General features: G+C 49.4%; 1 protein-coding gene and 1 long non-coding RNA gene across 10 annotated transcripts in view; one reads left to right on the forward strand and one right to left on the reverse strand.

Moving 5' to 3' along the window:
- PALLD (palladin, cytoskeletal associated protein) overlaps positions 1 to 20,569 on the reverse strand; it is a 376,038-nt gene that overhangs the window by 32,578 nt on the left and 322,891 nt on the right. The gene's annotated exons all lie outside the window — the stretch shown is intronic.
- On the forward strand, positions 5,315 to 11,157 carry LOC138433717 (uncharacterized). The gene is made up of 2 exons (XR_011254442.1): positions 5,315 to 5,536; positions 9,813 to 11,157. It is a non-coding gene; the product is annotated as an uncharacterized lncRNA (long non-coding RNA).

The following is a 20,569-nucleotide window of genomic DNA, read 5'->3' on the forward strand; positions in this document are numbered from 1 at the left end:
ATGTACACCCATGGCTGATTCATGCCAATGTATGGCAAGAACCATCACAATACTGTAAAGTAATTAGCCTCCAATTATAATAAATTAATTAAACCCCCCCCCAAGCCTTCCTTATCTATAGGCATTAAATCTTCAAATTCAAAGCAGTAAGAGGGACTGAAGCTACTGATCAAGAGTTAAAGAAAAAGGGGATTCAGATCTGTTACCAAGTGTCACTAGATACAACACCGGCGAAGGAAGGGGATTCAGATCTGTTACCAAGTGTCACTAGATACAACACCGGCGAAGGAATTGCTCAACTCCTTCCCACGAATCGATTCCCAGCTACAGCTGAACAGTGAAGTGATTACAATGAAGCACATGAAAACTGAAGTGTAAGGACAACAGGGCTGCACATGAGAAGCTGAGCCAAGCAGCCAGGCTTCCAGCAGCGGTGAGCTCTGGGCGGTCCCAGCGAGATGGGCTGAGACTGGGACGCTCTGCTGCAGGGCATGCACCTGGACACACCGCTCCTCGAGTAACAAAGAGCTGCAGGTCTGATGACACCTGCGTGCCTGCGCAGTGGGGCAGATTATGGACCACGAGAGACCAAGAGACCGAAAAGCCCAGCTGCCGCTTCTGAAGAGCCAGGAGCAAAAGCAGGTTCTTCGCATGCCCCCTGCACACAGCACCACCAGAGGGACAGGCAAGCCACCTAAGCCACCCCTCTGGCCCGTCTCCTGGACACACCACTACCCTCACCCCACAGAAGGGAGCAGCTCAGCCACTCTCTACTCCAGGAGTGCGCAAGCAAGGGTACCTGTTACTTGTTCTTGTTCCCCACCTGGCCCCCGCCCTCTGCAGCAGCAGTAGGGGCCCCAAGAAAAGCCTTGTATGAATTTCTTGTCTGGCCTCTAGTCGATTTCTATTGATTGGGGAAGGCCAAGAGCACTGGTGAGTAACACTATGGAGCTTGGTTCGAATGCTTTAAAAGCAGCCATGCCACTGCTGGGATACACTGGATGCTGAAGCTCATCACAGAATTCTGTGGTTTGCGTAGACTGAACTGACCCAGGAATGGGACTCATGAACACCACCCACCAATGCTGACTTCCTGACTCCCCAGATGCTCCTTTCTGACCTCCCTGCGCTTACTTTCTTCCTACTCCCCAGAAGATGTGTCCTACCCCTGGACCGTCTATCCCCCCACCATCCAGCTGATCTGCCCCAGGACTGGAACTGCCCCGTGTGCCCCGTGGAAGCCACGCTCTGTGCTCGGCTCACCTCCTCTGGGCCAGCTGGGCTCACGACAGCCAGGGCTTCAGCTCTCTCTGAAGGTATTTCCAGCCTGGCTGTGTGAAGCTGCCCTGGCACATGGCTCAAGACATCATGCTGTCTCTGTGTTTGTGTGGGGACTCCCCTGCCCCAGGTCAGCGATGGCCCCTGACAAGCCAGGATTCTTCAAAGAAGCCGGCCAAGGAAGTTCAGACCATCACGATGCTGGTTCTAATGTTGTCCACAGGCTCAAGCCTACTCATCCAGGCATTAAAAAACCCCACCACATTTGCTAACTTGCAAGGGCTTTCCAGTGGTCATGTATGGATGTGAGTTGGACTGTCACATTTGCTAACTTGCAAGGGCTTTCCAGTGGTCATGTATGGATGTGAGTTGGACTGTGAAGAAAGCTGAAAGCCGAATAATTGATGCTTTTGAACTGTGGTGTTGGAGAAAACTCTTGAGAGTCCCTTGGACTGCAAGGAGATCTAACCAGTCCATTCTAAAGGAGATCAGCCCTGGGATTTCTTTGGAAAGAATGATGCTAAAGCTGAAACTCCAGTACTTTGGCCACCTCACGAGAAGAGTTGACTCATTGGAAAAGGCTCTGATGCTGGGAGGGATTGGGGGCAGGAGGAGAAGGGGATGACAGAGGATGAGATGGCTGGATGGCATCACCGACTCGATGGACGTGAGTTTGAGTGAACTCCAGGAGATGGTGATGGACAGGGAGGCCTGGCGTGCTGCAATTCATGGGGTCGCAAGGAGTCGGACACGGCTGCGCGACTGAACTGAACTGGACTGAAGGGCTTAAAACTGCTGAGATGCTACTGTTAGCAGTAAGTGCCAGTTCAAGAAGCTAGTGCAGTTTCTGTTCATTTCACAAGAAGTGAACAGGCATCCCGGTGATCCGTTCCTAGAACACCCTGCATGAAGAATTGGGCCACCCCCCACCCAACCCCCTATTTTGTGCAAGTGAGGATGTAACAGGCAGGGCACTGCAGGGCTGGGGGAAGGGAGGGCTGAACAATCATTTTGAATCTGAACGTTTCCGTGCAAATTCTAATATTTAAAAAAAACAACAACTGAATTAAATGATTTTCACACCTGGATTCTGAGATGACGAAATGCATGAATCTAAGTCACTTCCTCAGTGCCCAAGTTATTTTTATAAAACTTGGTTTTCACAGAGAGACAAAAAAGCAAATGAAATGAAAGGTCTCAGAAAGGCAAGCTTGCCTGCGGCTTCAGGAAATCACCCAGCGTTATCCGTCACATTGACATCAGTTTTAGAGCTGCTTCCCCGGATCTAACTCCAAAGCAGGGGAAAAAAGCAAATATGAACAAGTGGGACTACATCAATCTAAGAAGCTTCTGCACAGCAAAGGAAATACCATCAAGACAAAAAGGCAATATACTGAGTGGGAAAAGACAGCTGTGAATTGTATATCCTGTGAAAGTGAAAGTCGCTCTGTCGTGTCTGACTCTTTGCGACCCCATGGACTATACAGTCTATGGAATTCCCCAGGCCAGAATACCGGAGTGGGTAGCCTTTCCCTCCTCCGGAGGATCTTCCCAACCCAGGGATCTAACCCAGGTCTCCTGCATTGCAGGCAGTTTCTTTACCAGCTGTATATCCTGTAAGGAGTTAATATCCAAAATACATAAAGACTCATTCAACTCAACAACAAAAATACCAACAACGAAAACAAACAAAAAAAAAGGCAGAGGCTCTGAACAGACATTTTCCCAAGGAAGACATACAGATGCCAAAAGGCACATGAAAGGATGCACACCACGGCTAATCAGCAGGGAAATTCACATCAAAGCCACAGCGAGGTGTCGCCTCACCCGTCAGAACGGCCATTATCAGAAAGGCAAGAAATAACAAATGTTGGAGCCGATGTGGCAGGAAGAGGGAATTTCTACTGCCTAGCACAGGGAACTCTGCTTCGGATTCTGCAGTAACTTAAATGAGAAAAAGAATCTGAAAAATGTTAATAGAAAAAAATTTAAGAGAAAAAAAAATTCTGCTAGCAGGAATGTAAACTGGGGTACCCACTATGGAAAACAGTATTGAGATTCCTCAAGAAACTGAAAATATAATTACTACAGTATGATCCAACAACTCCACCTCTTATTTATCTAAAGAAAATGAAAACACTAATTTGAAAAGAGATACACACCCCACTGTTCATAGCAGCATATTCACCATAGCCAAGATGTAAAATCAACCCAAGTGTCCACTGACAGATGAATGGATACAGAATATGTGGTGTGTGCAGACAGCATGTACACACACGTACACACTGGTGTACTACTCAGCCATAAACACAAGAAGAAATGCTGCCATTGCGTGACAGCGTGGATGGACCTGGAGGCTCAAGACAAATACCATGTGACTTTTACTCATATGTGGAGTCTAAACAAACAAAACACACAGGTAAAGATATTAGTCTAGCTGTTACCGGAGGGAAGCGGTTTGGGAAGCGTGAAAGGGATGAAGGGGTCAAGTGTGACCTGCAGTGGCGCCCACTCTGCAGGGTGTATGACATGGCACTCCCATGCTCTACACCTGAAACCCACGTAATAAAAATGAAACACTCAGTATTTGTAAAACACCTTTTAAAAAGCTATTTGTTAGAAAACAATTCATCACTTTTTTGGTGTTCCCATTTTTCCTGCTACCCTTTCTCTGAAAATGGAATATGAACTGATGTGAGTGTCTTGGGGGCTCTGCGTAAGGTGGGAAACTCAGGTGAAGGCTCCCAGCCTGAAGCAGGACAGTGAGGCCATCCTGTTAAAGCTGCCCCGCCCAGCCCCTTCCGTTCCCCTCCTCACCCCACCACACCACCAGTTCAGAAAATCTCAGCAGTTCTCTGCTCTTCCCGCCTTCAATTCTGAAGAATGAGCTCGCAGGACTCTGCTCACGTGCCACAGCCCATGTAGAAAAGGGAATGCGCTAAGTGACTTGTTCAAGGTCGCGTCAGTTCCTGGAGAACCAGGCAGGTGTGTGAAGGAGAACTGGGACCTTTCACAGGGTTTCTAAGGAGCCTGTGGTCCCTTTCCCTCCGGAGGACCCTTCACTCTCACACCTCTTTGCTCCCATAGCAACCCATGCCTTTCGGATCGGAACCACTGGGCAAAGTTTCCAATGTCTATACATGGAGGCATGGACTCTTTCCAGGGTGAGGTGGTGCAGCTCTGGCAGCTCCGGAGATGTGTCAGGACTAATGAGGGGTCCTGTCTCTGTCACAGGAATCACAACTCCCCATCCTCCCACCCCCGACTGTCTGGGCACGGCTGTCAGCAAGAACAGATTTATGGATGGCTGCGTGGGGGAAGATTCAGATTTGACCGAGAGAAACAGAGCTGTGGAAACCACTTTCAGTTTCCGATTCTGTCCTCTTCCCTGTCACCTGTTGAAGGCAGCCTTGGCGAAGCCAGGCAGCCAGGGGGCAAAGCGCAGTGGGGGCCAAGAGGCTGGCCCGGTAGAGGCACGACGGGACGCACCGGCGAGATGCACGCTGTCCCCGTATGAGCCCCACAAACGCCTCTCACACAAGCACGGCCACGCCCGCCCTGGCTGCCTTTCAGAGAGGACCACCTTCTTCCTGCAGGGACCGGCCTCTTCACGGGCAAGTGGACAACAGGGCCTCGTTGGGAGGGGGCCTGGAGACCGGGCAGGGACTGAGCCAGGGTTGGGCTCCCCACCTTCTGCTCACAAAGCCACGGGGGGTGGGAGGTGGGTGCTGGCCTGGGAGGGTGGCTGACAAGCCCGTGGGTTAGGGAGGGAGGGCAGGGGGGCTCCAAAGCCATGCACTGTGTCGTCCCATCCTGACTGCTCAGTAAACAGAAAAAGGGTATGGCTGTGTCCCTGGGGGCCGTAGCCCAAGGTCAAAATGAAAGCAGGCTTCTGGAAAGCAGCTTCTGTGTGACTTGGAAAGTCCCAGGGCTCGCGGCGATGGAGATGGAGCAATCACAACTGTCCGCAGAGACTCCTGGGGTCATGAGGCTGGAAAGCTGTCACGCTCTCAGAGTAAACATGCTTTCCTTCCCTTCCGACTATGTGACACAGAAGCCCTGCACCCTGTGAACCGGGCCCTGCGGTTCAGAAGGCCTTTAAGGCAGGGCTGTGACCCACAGCCTGCTCCCAGCACCCACCGCTCCCAGACGCGGGGACACATCGCGGTCCAGCACAAGCGTCTGGCGTGTTCAGGCAGGCTGCCTGACACAGGCCCACCTGGGACCGCCCAATGCCAGGCATTTTCACACAAGGCAGGTAAGTAAACTTGGGATAAAGTGCTGGGTGCTCCCACAAGGGAGTCCTCTCCGACTGGGATGAGCTCAGCATTGTATGTCTGAGAGCTCAGCAGATTAATTCTGGGTGCTTACAGACAGGATATAGAATACCCAGAAGGGCTTCAGTCAGGACTGTGGCAGCTCCCGCTGTGACCTGAGGCTGGCCCGGCAGGGGCACGACGGGACGCACCGGCGAGATGCACGCTGTCCTTCAGTGGCCTTGTCCTGTATGCACGCTTCAGTGTGCGTCTTCCACCACAGAAACGATGCCCATTGGGTGAGAGCTACCCAACACCTGAGTACTGCCCCTGGAGACAGGTATACAAGGGCTTCCCAGGCGGCTCAGTGGAAAAGAACACGCCCACCAACGAGGAGACCAGGGTTCGATCCCTGGGTTGGGAAGATCCCCTGGAGGAGGAAATGGCAACCCACTCCAGTGTTCTCCAGTGTTCAGGAAAATCCCACGAACAGAGGAGCCTGGAGGGCTACAATCCATGGGGTCACACAGACTTGGACACAACTGAGCACCTCTAAGCACATACACAACAGGTATACACGTCACAGTCCAGAGGACAACCACTTAGACCATCAAAACGAGTTAGCAGAAGGCAAACAACAATGCACTGCGTTGGGTTCAAGGGAGGCTATGAGTGCAAAGCTAACTATTAACATGTATTTAGAAGCATCCTCCAGGAAAAACAAATGCAAAAAGGCAAAACGGTTGTCTCAGGAGGCCTTACAAATAGCTGAGAAAAGAGTAGCTAAAGGCAAAGGCAAAAAGGAAAGATATAAGCATCCGAATGCAGAGTTCCAAAGAACAGCAAGGAGAGATAAGAGAGCCTTCCTCAGTGATCAATGCAAAGAAATGAGGAAACAATAGAATGGGAAAGACTAGAGATCTCTTCAAGAAAATTAGAGATACCAAGGGAACATTTCAAGTAAAGATGGGCACAATAAAGGACAGAAATGGTATGGACCTAACAGAAGTAGAAGATATTAAGAAGAGGTGGCAAGAATACAAAGAACTATACAAAAAAGATCTTCACGACCCAGATAATCATGATGGTGTGATCACTCACCTAGAGCCAGACATCCTGGAATGCAAAGTCAAGTGGGCCTTAGGAAGCATCACTATGAACAAAGCTAGTGGAGGTGATGGGATTTCAATTGAGCTATTTCAAATCCTAAACGATGATGCTGATAAAGTGCTTCACTCAATATGCCAGAAAATTTGGAAAATTCAGCAGTGGCCACAGGACTGGAAAAGGTCAGTTTTCATTCCAATCCCAAAGAAAGGCAATGCCAAAGAATGTTCAAACTACCACACAATTGCACACATCTCATATGCTAGTAAAGTAATGCTCAAAATTCTCCAAGTTAGGCTTCAACAGTATATGAACCGAGAACTTCCAGATGTTTAAGCTGGATTTAGAAAAGGCAGAGGAACCAGACATCAAACTGCCAACATCTGTTGGATCATCAAAAAAGCAAGAGAGTACCAGAAAACCATCTACTTTTTGCTTTATTGACTACACCAAAGCCTTTGACTGTGGATCCCAAGAATACCAGACCACCTTACTTGCCTCCTGAGAAATCAAGAAGCAACAGTTAAAACCAGACATGGAATAATGGACTGGTTCCAAACTGGCAAAGGAGTACATCAAGGCTGTATATTGTCACCCTGCTTATTTAACTTCTATGCAGAGTACATCATGCGAAATGTCGGACTGGATGAAGCGCAAGCTGGAATCAAGATTGTAGGGAGAAATATCAGTAACTTCAGATATGCAGATGGCACCACCCTTATGGCAGAAAGTGAAGAGGAACTAAAGAGCCTCTTGATGAAAGTGAAAGAGGAGAGTGAAAAAGTTGGCTTAAAACTCAACATTCACAAAACGAAGATCATGGCATCTGGTCCCATCACTTCATGGGAAATAGATGGGGAAACAATGGAAACAGTGGCATACTTTATTTTTGGGGCTCCAAAATCACTGCAGATGGTGACTGCAGCCATGAAATTAAAGGACGCTTGCTACTTGGAAGAAAAGCTGTGACCAACCTAGACAGCATATTATAAAGCAGAGACATTACTTTGTCGACAAAGGTCTGTCTAGTCAAAGCTATGGTTTTTCCAGTAGTCATGTATGGATATGAGAGCTGGACCATAAACAAAGCTGAGCACCAAAGAACTGATGTTTTGAACTGTTGTGCTGAAGAAGGCTCTTGAGAGTCCCTTGGACTGCAAGGAGATCAAACCAGTCCATCCTAAATCAGTCCTGAATATTCACTGGAAGGACTGATGTTGAAGCTGAAACTCCAATACTTTGGCCACCTGATGTGAAGAACTGACTCACTGGAAAAGACCCTGATGCTGGGAAAGACTGAAGGCAGGAGGGGAAGGGGACGACACAGGATGAGACGGTTGGATGGCATCACTGACTCGACGGACATGAGTTTGAGTGAGCTCTGGGAGATGGTGATGGACAGGGACGCCTGGCACACTGCAGCCCATGGGGTCATGAAGAGCTGGACACAACTGATGACTGAACTGAACTGCAAAGCATCCCCCTAAGGCTGGGGGAGATGTCTGTGTCATCTTCCCCTCAGCTGTGGCTGCTGCCCTGAGTCCCAGAAGCAGGGCTGTGAAGCTCAGGCTTGTATGACGAATGATGATCTTGGGAAAAGGTGCTGCCTCTTAAACAACCTAAGGGCTTCACTCGCCTGGAAGAAAAGGCATTCTCCCACGTCTCTCCCCTCCAAGCAGTTTCGGCTCAGCATTGCCCTCTCCCCTCACATGTAGGTGCTCGCCAACTGCCGGGTGCATTTAATTAAAGTCTCCAGATTTCTGCCAAGTTCAAAACTAGCTGCTCCTCGGCCCGTGTGGCACTCGGGACACTGCAATGACTTTCTGAGGGGTAAAGCCACCATCACACAGGTTATTACAAGGAAAAGCACAGAGGCCACCAGCGAGAGAAATGTTCAAGGAGTTCAACTCCAGCTTGCCCACTGGCTTTTTATGACATCGGACAATTCACTTCTCCCCTCTGGGACATAGCTTCTCAACTATCTGCAAGGTTCTAAAAAACTCTCAGGTCTATAAGCCTTAATCCTTAGTCCAGCAACATTTAAACATTATAAAGAGACTGATTTTTAAGGAACTTGTGAAGAACTAACCAGGTCCTGGTATGGTGCTTATTGTATACACGTAATAACCTTAGGCATATGCTGTTTTCACCTCCCTGTCAACTGTTTTGGAAAAATGAATGTAAGTCCTGGCAAACATAAAGCAGCTTCAAAGGTATGAAAGACAGGCTAAAATAATCTCACAGTAAAATCCTTCTCTAAGAGGAAGGACAGGTCTCTGCAGTGAAAAATAATCACCTACTGGTTAACACGAGCTCCATTTCCTTTTCTTAAGGCAGATACACCTACAGATACATCCCATCCCAAAAGGAAGAAAAGCGGCTTTCGGGTTCTGCGTGCCTGGGTGTGTTTCCACCGCAATGTGAGGCCCTGAAGTGTGAACTCGCTGTTGTGTTAATAGACTTTTCTCCTCTTCCTACCACAGAACCTTTTTTGTCCCTTGGCCACTCTGACCTGATGCTGTAAATATTCCAAGATGGAAAGGGGTTCCACCCTAAAGGGGTCCCCCAGCCCATTCCCTCCCATCGTCGCCTTGCTGCCCTGCAACCCCCAGCCTCTTTCCTGGAGCCCTCTCCTCCTCTGACCTTTGACACCAGACCCATCTTCATTCCCTGACCTCTGACCAGGCCTCGTCTCCCCACCATCTCCCCCAGCTTTCTGTCCCCATGCTCTGTGCCTCCCTGACTTCTTCTGTGTCACCCTTAGTCCCTCCCAGGTCCAGAACGCCAACCTGACAACCCACTTCCATGTGACAGAAACGCAGTACTTGACGTCAACTCAGCATATCTAAGTCAGAGTCCTGCTCAGCCCTCACCCATGTCTCCCCCACAAAAGACAGGACGCTCAAGGGCAAACATACAACCAGGCCAGGCTGTCAGGAATTCTCATTGAGGACGACAGGAAGGGGTCTCCTAGTCCTCCACCAGCCGACTGACCACATGGACGGGAACCCCCGAGGGAAGGCAAGCAAGCAAGAGCCAACACGTGAAAACAAGCCACGAGAGAAAAGATGAGCAGGCAGACGGGCGCCTCGGCCCGGGGCAGGCCACCTGCAGACCAGTCGCACTGAATTTCATGTACTAACGCCTGCCTCGCCCCCATTTCTGGCTTAGGTTATTTGAGACGCTCTCTCACACTCTGAAGAAGGTGGCCCGGGGCCCAGCCATTCCAGCGTCCTTGGTGCACAAGACACGGAAATGGATACACGAGAGGCCACACGGCTGCACAGGCCTCACCAGGACAACCTGCAGGTGAGGACACGCTAAGTTCAATACAGCTGCCCTGATGGAAGCTGGCAAACCAATGCGGGGACGAGCCCACGCCTGCCCCGAAGCTGCGGAGCAGACCCTCCGGAGGACGGAGAGCCAGCGGTCCCCAGCGCTCATCTCTGCAGTGGGAACCAGAGCAAGGTGGAGGGCAGTCTCCTCTTTCTGCTTTCACAGTCTTCTACACTTGTGGTCTGAGTACTTTTTAACGTTGGGCACAGAAAAAATATGATGGTAAAAATATATATAAAATTCTTAAAACATAAATTACAAAATGTAACTCTTAAAACATATAATAACTCCAGAAGCTACTATTCCAAGGAAGGTCACATCATAAAAGACGACACGGAGCTGGTGTCCAAGCAAATGCACATGCCGGAAGCCCGAGGGGGTCGGTCCCGCAAGCGCGTGCATCTGTGTGTGTGTGTGTGTGTCTGTGTGTGTGTGTGTATGTAGGGGCGGGGGTGGGGTGGCCGCGTCACCTCTCCCGTCACCGCTGTTGCGGTATCTCCTGCGCTAAGGCCGTCACCGGGCACCTTCCAGGTGCCAAACACCCCTGTAAGTGTGAGCGCATACCGCCTCATTTAATCTTTCTAAACCCCCCACGGATCCTATCATCTCCACTTTACAGAAGAGGAGATGGAGGCACAAAGATACACTGAAAGAGCTGTCAAGGTTATACACCTGGAAAGTGATGCAAACGCAGATTGAACCCAGGCGTCTGGCCCGTGAGCACAACCCTGGCCTTTCTCATTAAGGCGGCAGGTTTATCCGATCCACATGTACTGGGGTCTCTCCAACCACAGAGGACCTTTCTGGTGTGGGTTCTGCCCACGGTAGTGGGCATCTATCCCTTCTATGGCCTGTTCTTCCTTGTCCCTGGGCCCTGGACACTGCAGTGGGCCTTGAACCAGATACACAGAGAGCCTGCTGCACGTGCTGAAGACGTTCATGTGTGTAGCGGAGTTGCTGACATACACCCACGGAGGTGAGGCTGACGTCTACGCCAGGCTTGACAAACGTTCGCTCACCAGAGGAGCTCTAAGAATATGCCAAGTAACTTGAAGGAGTTAAGCTCTGAAACTGAGACATTAATTTGCTCCCGGAATTTCTTGTTCCTGTGTTTGTATTATCAACCAGCATATGTTATACTGAGGGACTAGTAAACGTTCCCCGTGTGTGCACTGCTCAATCCTGTCCAACTCTTTGCAAACCAACTGTAGCCCGCCAGGCTCCTCTGTCCACGGAACTTTCGGCAACGATCCTGGAGCCATTTCCTACTCGGGGGTCTTCCCAATGCAAGGATCGAACCTGTGCCTCTTACATCTCTTGTACTGGCAGGGAGATCCTTTACCACCATGCCACTCATACCTGTGGGAAACATTCGGCATCTACCAAACAGCATCTATTTAGAGCTACCCAATCTCAGTCTAAAAGGCAGTGGAGGGACAGAAGGTGAGACACTGGTGAGGAGTCTCACTGCATATTTCACAAGTTAAAAGTGAAGCCAAACTTCTAGGAACATTCAGGAGACAGGCCACCTAACACATAAAAACCCAGCATGGGCTTCAGGGCACAGAAGTTCCCATGTACGCTCAGCTCTGGCCTTTACTGTGCTCTTGGAAGAAGATGCTCCTTGAAGAGACAGAAAGAAGAAGGCGGTGAACACTGGCACTGCGCCCTTGGGACGGCTCCGTCTCTGAGACCTGCCTCTTCCGGAACCCCTGCCACTGGTGCCACACCTCCCCGCAGAACTGAGGGCCACCAGCGACTTGGAGGCCTTGACTAAGACAGCTCTCGGCTTCCTCCTGTCTGAGGAATGCAAAGCTGAACTATTTTTAAATCGTCCTTTTAAGTATGCTTAAAATGCCTCCAAGTGTAAAACGCATTCTTGTGTCTTTCAAGACTGGAATCTGAATACCACTCATTTGCTAAGTTACTCCATCTCCTGAGAGACTGAATCACTGAAGATGCTGGATTTTTAAAACACTGTTACCTTTTACAGGCTGACGAACAACACTACTTTATAAAGATGACTTTCTAGGTTTGAGCACAGGCCCGTCTCTGAAGAATGAAGCATTCTGAGTTAACAACTTGTGATAAATAATGACTTCAGCCTCCTGAGGGTAAAGCAAAGCAGTGAAAGGAATGCACAGGTGGGCCCAGGAACTCAGCGCAATCCAGCTGAGAGGTCAGCTCTTGCTGGTCTCGGTGTCATCGTCCGAAGGTTCACGGTGCGGACGCGCAGACACCTGACCACCAGGCTCCAGCCCCACCCTCTCATCCAAGAAGGAAAATGTTCCTGAAAAAACTCGGAATGGCACTCTGGCAGGCTCGACAGACATGGTCAGTGAAGAGACTGCTGACTGTGGAAGGAATCATCAATTTTAAGTGGCTGTGACCCTTTGTGCTTTGACCGGCTGGCCCTGACATTCCTCAGTGGTGGGGAGGAGGGGGGCTGGGGACAGTGCCCAGGGGTCTTCCCTGGAGAGGCAGGCCCACTCCTCCCAGCAGGAAATGAAGTCTATCCAAACACGTCCCGGGAAGAACTGTAATAAATGTTCCCTTCCTGAGAAATGACTAAAACCACTAAAATAACCCTTAGATTAAAAAACCCAATTATTTATTGAAATGACTCTTAAGAAAAAAATGAGGGAGATTTATTAGAACCACATGAGGTCTCCAGCAGGACTACACATGACTCTGTTCAGTCCAGAGTCACTCATCTGGTGTTCCAGCAAGTGGGATTTTCTGTAACATGGTCTTCAGGCCCACCTCCAACACAGGGAAAGCCTGCAACATCTTGAAATGCCTTTTGGAAGAAAAAACTTCACAGAACGTACAGCTGTTGCATCGCACTTGTTTACGGAACTTCACAGATCTTTTCCAAGGCACGCAGATACTGAAGCCTGCCGCGCACAGTGGGCTTATGATTACAGTGTCCTGTCACACGCTAGCGGCCCCTCACTGGGAGGAACGGTGCGCACATCTGAGCGCGCTGCTGCCGCTTGCTCTTGGCTGTGCTGCACAGCTTAGGGATCTCAGTTCCTGGACCACGGATTGAACCTGGGCCACAGAAAGTGCCAAGTCCTGACCACTGGCATGACAGGGAACTCCCGTGTTCTTTCTGAAACAGAAGACAAATAGCCACGGCAGGGAGTACAGCACCTGCGTGACAACGCACACGGGAGGGCGAGGGGTCCAGGGGAGGGGCACCGGGCCCCCCACCCCGAGTAGGAGGCCAGTTTGTGTGAGGCGAGGGGCTGACGGAGTAACTGGGTTTCCTCACTGCCGGCCTCCTGAGGGAAAACACCAAAGTGTGAACATCTTGCACTAACAAGTAAGCCAAAGAGCCTTTTCTAACAAGAATACAGATAAAAACTCCAAAGAACAGAGGAACGATGGGTCCAACTCATCTGGCTTCCATCCAGGGCCATCTCCTCCCCGGCGGGTGGCTGAGCCTGGCTCAGAGCAGCACAGAGCTGAGTCCAGCGGGGCTGTGTCCCTGCGTCTCCACACGCGTCACGCCCACGGGCGTCACGTCTCCACACGCGTCACACCACAGGCGTCACATCCCTACACGCGTCACAGCCACGGGCGTCACATCTCAACACGCGTCACATCTCTACACGTGTCACAACCCTACACGCGTCACACCCACGGGCGTCACATCTCTACACGCGTCACATCTCTACACGTGTCACAACCCTACACGCGTCACACCCACGGGCGTCACATCTCCACACGCGTCACATCTCTACACGTGTCACAACCCTACACGCGTCACATCTCTACACGCGTCACACCCACAAGCATCACATCTCTACACGCGTCACACCCACAGGCGTCACATCTCTACACGCGTCACACACCCACGTTTCATATGTCTACACGTGTAATGAGATGCATATTTTCAGCTTTAAATCTGATGGCATTGTCACCTGAAGATGATAGTTTTGAGTAAAACTGATGTAAAATCTCTTTGATTACACTTGAATTCCTAACCTGACCTTCTACGTACGATCTACTGCCTTGTTTGTGACCACCAGTAAACAAAATGATGTCTGTAATCTCAGAAGCATGAGCAGTTCAGACCAAGGAACCAAGGAACTCGCATGTATTTTTGTTGCTAATACCTTCTGAATAAATTCAGATCACTGTTACAGTTGGAAGTAGGAGGCAGAAAAGAACGAATTGATGGGTGGCTTTTTTCTTTCTGCGGATACTTACCAATCTGTAAAATATGCTGTGAGACATTTAAGTCACTCATGATACATGTTTAATGACCGAATGACGACTAAATTTAGCGAGACCACCATGCTGTCCTCTTAAAAGTTGCTACTGTGTAGTATCAGGAGGATGCTGGGACCCTGAAGGGGCGGGCACTCCCTCCTCCACTGTTTCCAGGTTGGGGTAGCCCTCCTTGCCTATATCCTCACCCCCCACCCTTCCTCCCTTTGTGAGTGTGGGGGTAGATATGACAATGCATCTGTGAAGGGGCAGGGAAGCTTTTCGGCTCAAGGCTGAGGTTTCATTGAGCTCAGGACACAGGCTTCTCCTCGAGTAGCAGATCTGAGGCTGGGATCTTCTCTCCTGACTCCTCAATCCATCACTCAAACAGTCCCAAACTTGAACACAGAGAAGCAGTAACCCCTCAACTATCTATACATCATTCACGCATCCTAAATCTGAAATAATCTCAGATGTACAGCCCCCCTTGTTAAGAAATCAGCGCATTCTCAAGGCAGCAGTCATCATTTGTTCAGACTTCTCATAGAGGATGGGGTGGGTGGTCTCAGGTTGACTCAGTGTAATGACAATAAAAGCATTAAACAGGACTATGCCCCTGAGCAAGGCAACTGGACGACCATCTACTGATGGGCATCTCAGGCAGGTCCCTTCTTACTGGGCGCCTTCCACATCTCTCTGCCCCTCAGGAATTCTAGCAACAACACCTTTATCCACATTTTTTCAGACCAGTCAGGGCTGAGTATCCCCACCCTCCCCTGAAGACAGAAAGGTTGTCTTTATCAACCTTTTTAAACTCAGCTGATCTAAACACTTAGTTTAAATTTATCCTCACCCAGGGCTTGCAACTTTCTTACCTTGTAACAAAATACCACCATCAAACTTAAGTGTCAACACAATCTTTTTGAGCAACAGAACCTAACATTTTCGCTTTTAGAATTAAAGTACAACGATGGGTCTGAAAATGGATAAAGTCATAACACAACTTTGTCTCTTTGAAAATGAACTCTTAATTGTAACTAACAACTGCAGACATTGCTACACAAGATTTCTTTTTATCTCTTTTAAAATTATATTGTATTTCTTAAAGAAGTGCCCATCATAAAAAAAAAAAATGCCAAAAAAAAATCTACTGGGTTTCCACATGCAAAATTAGTCTTCTTGGCCCCCAATTCATACCTTATACAAAACTTAACTTGAATCTTCAACTTAAACATGGACCTAAAATTATAAAATCTCACAAAGAAAACAGAGGAACATCTTTGTGACTGTAAGTCAGGCAAAGATTTCTTGGAAAGAAAGTGAAAGTCACTCAGTCGTGTCTGACTCTTTGTGACCCCAAGGACTACTGCCCCCCAGGCTCCTCTGTCCATGGAATTCTCCAGGCAGGAATACTGGAGTGGGTTGTCATTCCCTTCTCTAGGGGATCTTCCTGACCCAGGTCTCCTGCACTGCAGGCAGATTCTGCAGGCAGATTCTTTACTGTCTGAACCACCAGAGATTTCTTTGACAAATACCAAAAAGTGTGGTCCATGAAAGGAAAAAAAAAAGGTAAGACTTTTTTCGCCCTTCAAAATGCAAAGGCTACAAAAAGCAGGCTGTGAGAAGCAAGTTTTCCCTCTCATTTCAGCATTCCCCCCAGCTTGCAGCACACACCCTGCCCAGTCCCTGGCCCCTCCCGGGCCAGCCTGCGTGAGGACGGCACACAGACACGCAAGGCAGGGTGGCTCTACTGCTCTTTGTAACTAGAGTTTTTCCAAAACACAAACTGCCATATCTGATCCACTTCCTTACCACTTGGTGCCATGCTCCTGGTGGCCTCAGCTGGCCACGCACACAGTGGGGGCCAGATTCTTTGGGAGTAATCAGTATCAGTTTATTTAAGCAACTATGGAAAAGGAACAGAGTAAACATTTTAATTTGCTTGCCTTGGTGGAAACATGAAACTTCGTCCACTCATCTCCCTGCACGACTCCAGCCATGCTTCCCAGCTCAGCTGTGTCAGCTGTGGGATCTGGGGCCTGGCACCGACACACTGTCTGCCATGCACAGAAACCAGTTCTTCAGCTGCTCCTGTGCCTCTGCCTGCTAAGTGTTCTCAAATGATGAAATTCTCTTTTAGGTAAAAATGAGAATCTCCTCAGTCACTTTGATAATTAGAGAAGTATGTTGTTCAGTTGCTCAGTCGTGTCCGACTCTCAGCAACCCCATGGACTGCAGCACACCAGGCCTCCTTGTCCATCACCATCTCCTGGAGCTTGCTCAAACTCATGTCCATTGAGTCAGTGATGCCATCCAACCATCTCATCCTCTGTTATCCCTTCTCCTCCCGCCCTCAGCCTTTCCCAGGTCAGGGTCTTTTCCAATGAGAGAAGGTATCTGCCTGCAAACATGGTCCCATTACAGAGCCCAGTTCACTCCTAATGACCCATTTAGTAGCTTCATGGACAAGAGGACCTGTGTCTCCCTCGAGCTCACCATCCTGCTTCCCAGCTTTTACCACTGACACGTCTTTTACACTTACGGCCTGCTCACCAGCCCTCCACCCACCAGTTCTATCCCTGGAAGGGTGCGGCCTCCAGGGAAGGGAGGAGGGCCCAGGGGAGCCTGGCACACAGCCTGTCCTCAGCGGGTCCTTCTGCACCAAAGAGACCCCACTGCCCTGCTGTGAAGGGCGGGCACATGGTCGGCGAGGTGAGCGGACACTCCCGGACGTGACACAGGGATGGCCATGGAGAGTATCTTCTGCACTGATGTGGGGGGTGCAGGCCTGTGAGACTCTCACTCTAAACCCTCAAAGCCTGTGCTGTCCGATCGTGGTGACTGCTGGCCGCTGAGGCTTGGCCACGTGGCTGACCCGGCCTGAGATGTGCTGTGAGTGTGAACCTCACACTTATTTCTGAAGATTTAGTTCAAAGACAGAGAGTGTACAAATGACCTCACACTTCCTGTTTACATTGCACGATGACACAGTATTTCTCATCTATTGGGTTAAACATGACACTACTAAGTTTAACGTTTCCTTTTCCTCTGTGGTCCGACTGCTGACTGACACGCAAGCTGTGCTGTGGCCTGTGGATGTATCGGCAGCTCACACCCGACTTCTGGACCTCGCTCCTGGGGCTGGGCTCTATCTGTTCCCTGCGCCTGCTCCCGGAGATCTCGTCTCTGTGCAGTGAGTTACCCGCAGGGCCTGGCAGTCTGAGGGCCCGCCCTCAAGCACCGAGCCTGTAGGAGCAAGGATACTGTGGCTCAGGACAGGGGCACAAGCCAGCCCCCAGTGACTCACTCGTCTTCTATCTTGTTTGCCAACTTCCCAGCAAACAGTATCAGAAATTATTCTAACACGGTGCTCCTAACCTGTCCCACTCTCCTCTAAGACATTCGTGTGCCTGCTTAGGGCCCCTGGTCAGGGGGCCCCCACCATCTCAGGCCCAGTGCCCCCCTTTAGGCAGTAAGGCAAGACCCCAACGTCACAGGGAGCCTATGCTGCTAAAGGTCATGCTGCAGGGCCGTGGTGATGTGGGAAGGTCAGCCCCGCCGACCACCAGGAACATGAGCGTCGTTAGGTAGGGGCTGGGGGTGAGGGGCTGTGAGGAGACAGGCCTGGGGCCGCTGGCCTGAGGGGAAGATGAACTGCGCAGAGCAGAGCAGAAGTGAGAATGATGTAGCATGTCGCCCAGAGAGGGACTCAAAGTTTCATCACAAATTTGATTTTTCCCTCCAATTGATAAACGGGCTTCCCTGGTGGCTCAGTGGTAAAGAATCCACCTTTGCAGTCTCCGCAATGCAGGAGACCTGGGTTCGATCCCTGGGTGGGGAAAATCACCTGGAGAAGGAAATGGCAACCCACTACAGTATTCTTGCCCGGAGGATCCTATGAACAGAGGAGCCTGGCCGGCTATAGTCCATGGGGTCGCAAACTTTCCAATTTATAAAAATGTTGAAATAAACACCTTAACGTCAAAGCACAGAAACAACTGCCTATGGCCTTGAAATGCAGCCTGTTGTTATATCTGGAGTAGGTTTGGGAGGGGGAGAATCTACAGTGAATACTGTGGGCAGAACAGCGCTCTTCAACGTGCTCTGACAGACAGGCTTGCAAGGGCCTCCTGCTGAAAAGTCTGCTCTGAAAAGCTAGTACAGCCTCCTCAACCACCGTACAAAGTATCTATCTGCTGACTGGAGAAACTGTATCTCTAAGAAAAGCTGCCAAGTTAAAAAGAGATCACAAAGGATGCTTTTTTCATTCTCTGAGAAAATGTTCAAATGTTAATAAAAGTATTACTTATGCTTGGTCAAACTTTATAAAAATGAGATGCCAGGAAAAACATCTACCAGCATACTAGTGAGTGCAGGGCTGGAAGAAAGGCCTCCTGGTGTTACTGAGGCAATCTGGCTAAAAATAGCCAGCAGCCCCCCTGCTTGGCAACCATTCTCCCCTGGAATTCGGCTGATGGAAATAAAACACACAGAGAGGCCTGGCCCCCCTCCACAACATTACATCATTCTTCCTTATTAGGAAAGCTTCTTCAAATCTGACATTCTGCCTGAAACAATCGGAGCTTAATTCTCAATGAGCAATCCCAGGCGGAGAGCCGGCCTAATCAGAAGGGTCTGAATGTCAGGAGGACCGTGGGTGAAGGCAGGCACGTTTCTGCCACGGTATCTTCCTTCTCTAAACAGCGGCACTGTACCAGGAAGCACTGAGGAGCTTTCATGTCCCCAGAGAAGAACACTTAAGAAGCGCATTTACTATTAGTCCTCAAATGCTTGCTTCTACTACATTTTGAAATAGGCACACATTATAGGGAACAAAGAGGGGAAATCAGAAATTCCTCAACTCTTGATTTATCACAACTGCAATACTGGTTCTGACCGAACATTTTGGTATCCCACTCTAAGATGATTTTGCGGAAGTTAAGAAGCTAAGATCTCCCTCTCACCCCCAAAGACCCATTACTATTATGTTTGACTTGCAAGACAATTTCGGTAACCCTTCGGCCTGAGATGTTACCTAATATTACCATGTCAACCTGGCAACAGAAGCAAAAATGAACAAGTGGGACTACACCAAACTAAAAAGCTTCTGTAGCAAAGGAAACCACATACAAAATGAAAGGGCAACTATGGGACGGGAGAAAATACCTGTGTACCATCTATTTGAGAAGAGGTTACAATCCAAAATATATACAGAACTCAAGCAACTCAGCTTCAAACAAACAATCCAATTAAAAAATGCAGAGTAACTGAATAGATATTTACCCAAAGATATTCAAAGAGCCAACAGGCACATGAAAAGATACTCAGTATCACTATTCATCACGGAAACACAAATCAAACTACAATGAGAAATCCACTCACACCTGTCAGGATGGCCATCATCAAGAAGACCACAAATAAACGCTGGAGAATGTGGAGAAAAGGGAACCCTCCTACACTGGTGGTAGGAATGCAACTCAGCACATCCAGGAGGGAGAACAGTATGGAGTGGAGGGGCCTTGAAAAATTAAACATAGAGCTACCGTAGGATCCAGCAATCCCACGCCTTGGTGTCTATCCAAAGGAAATGAATTTATTATCTTGAAGAGCTATCTGTATGCGCATGCTCATTTACAACAGGCAAGACACAGAAACAGCCGAAGTGTCCGTCAGCAGATGAACAGGTAAAGGCGGCGGCGCGCACGCACACTGGAGTAGCAGTCAGTCACGAGACAGAGGGAGACTCATCTGCAGCAACGGGAGCACTCCGTGGAAGGAGAGCCATGACCAACCTAGATAGCATATTCAAAAGCAGAGACACTACTTTGCCGACTAAGGTCCGTCTAGTCAAGGCTATGGTTTTTCCTGTGGTCATGTATGGATATGAGAGTTGAACTGTGAAGAAGGCTGAGCACCGAAGAATTGATGCTTTTGAACTGTGGTGTTGGAGAAGACTCTTGAGAGTCCCTTGGACTGCAAGGAGATCCAACCAGTCCATTCTGAAGGAGATCAGCCCTGGGATTTCTTTGGAAGGACTGATGCTGAAGCTGACACTCCAGTACTTTGGCCACCTCATGCGAAGAGTTGTCTCATTGGAAAAGACTCTCATGCTGGGAGGGACTGGGGGCAGGAGGAGAAGGGGACGACAGAGGATGAGATGGCTGGATGGCATCACCAACTCGATGGACGTGAGTCTGAGTGAGCTCCGGGAGTTGGTGATGGACAGGGAGGGCTGGCGTGCTGCGATTCATGGGGTCGCAAAGAGTCGGACATGACTGAGCGACTGAACTGAACTAAAGAGGGAAATACAAATTACAATGAGTGAGTGTCAATTGTAATTGCAAAGAATTTTACTGTTAAGGGAAGGAAAAAGA

Source organism: Ovis canadensis, chromosome 2 (genome assembly GCF_042477335.2).
Source record: "Ovis canadensis isolate MfBH-ARS-UI-01 breed Bighorn chromosome 2, ARS-UI_OviCan_v2, whole genome shotgun sequence".
NCBI lineage: Eukaryota > Metazoa > Chordata > Mammalia > Artiodactyla > Bovidae > Ovis > Ovis canadensis.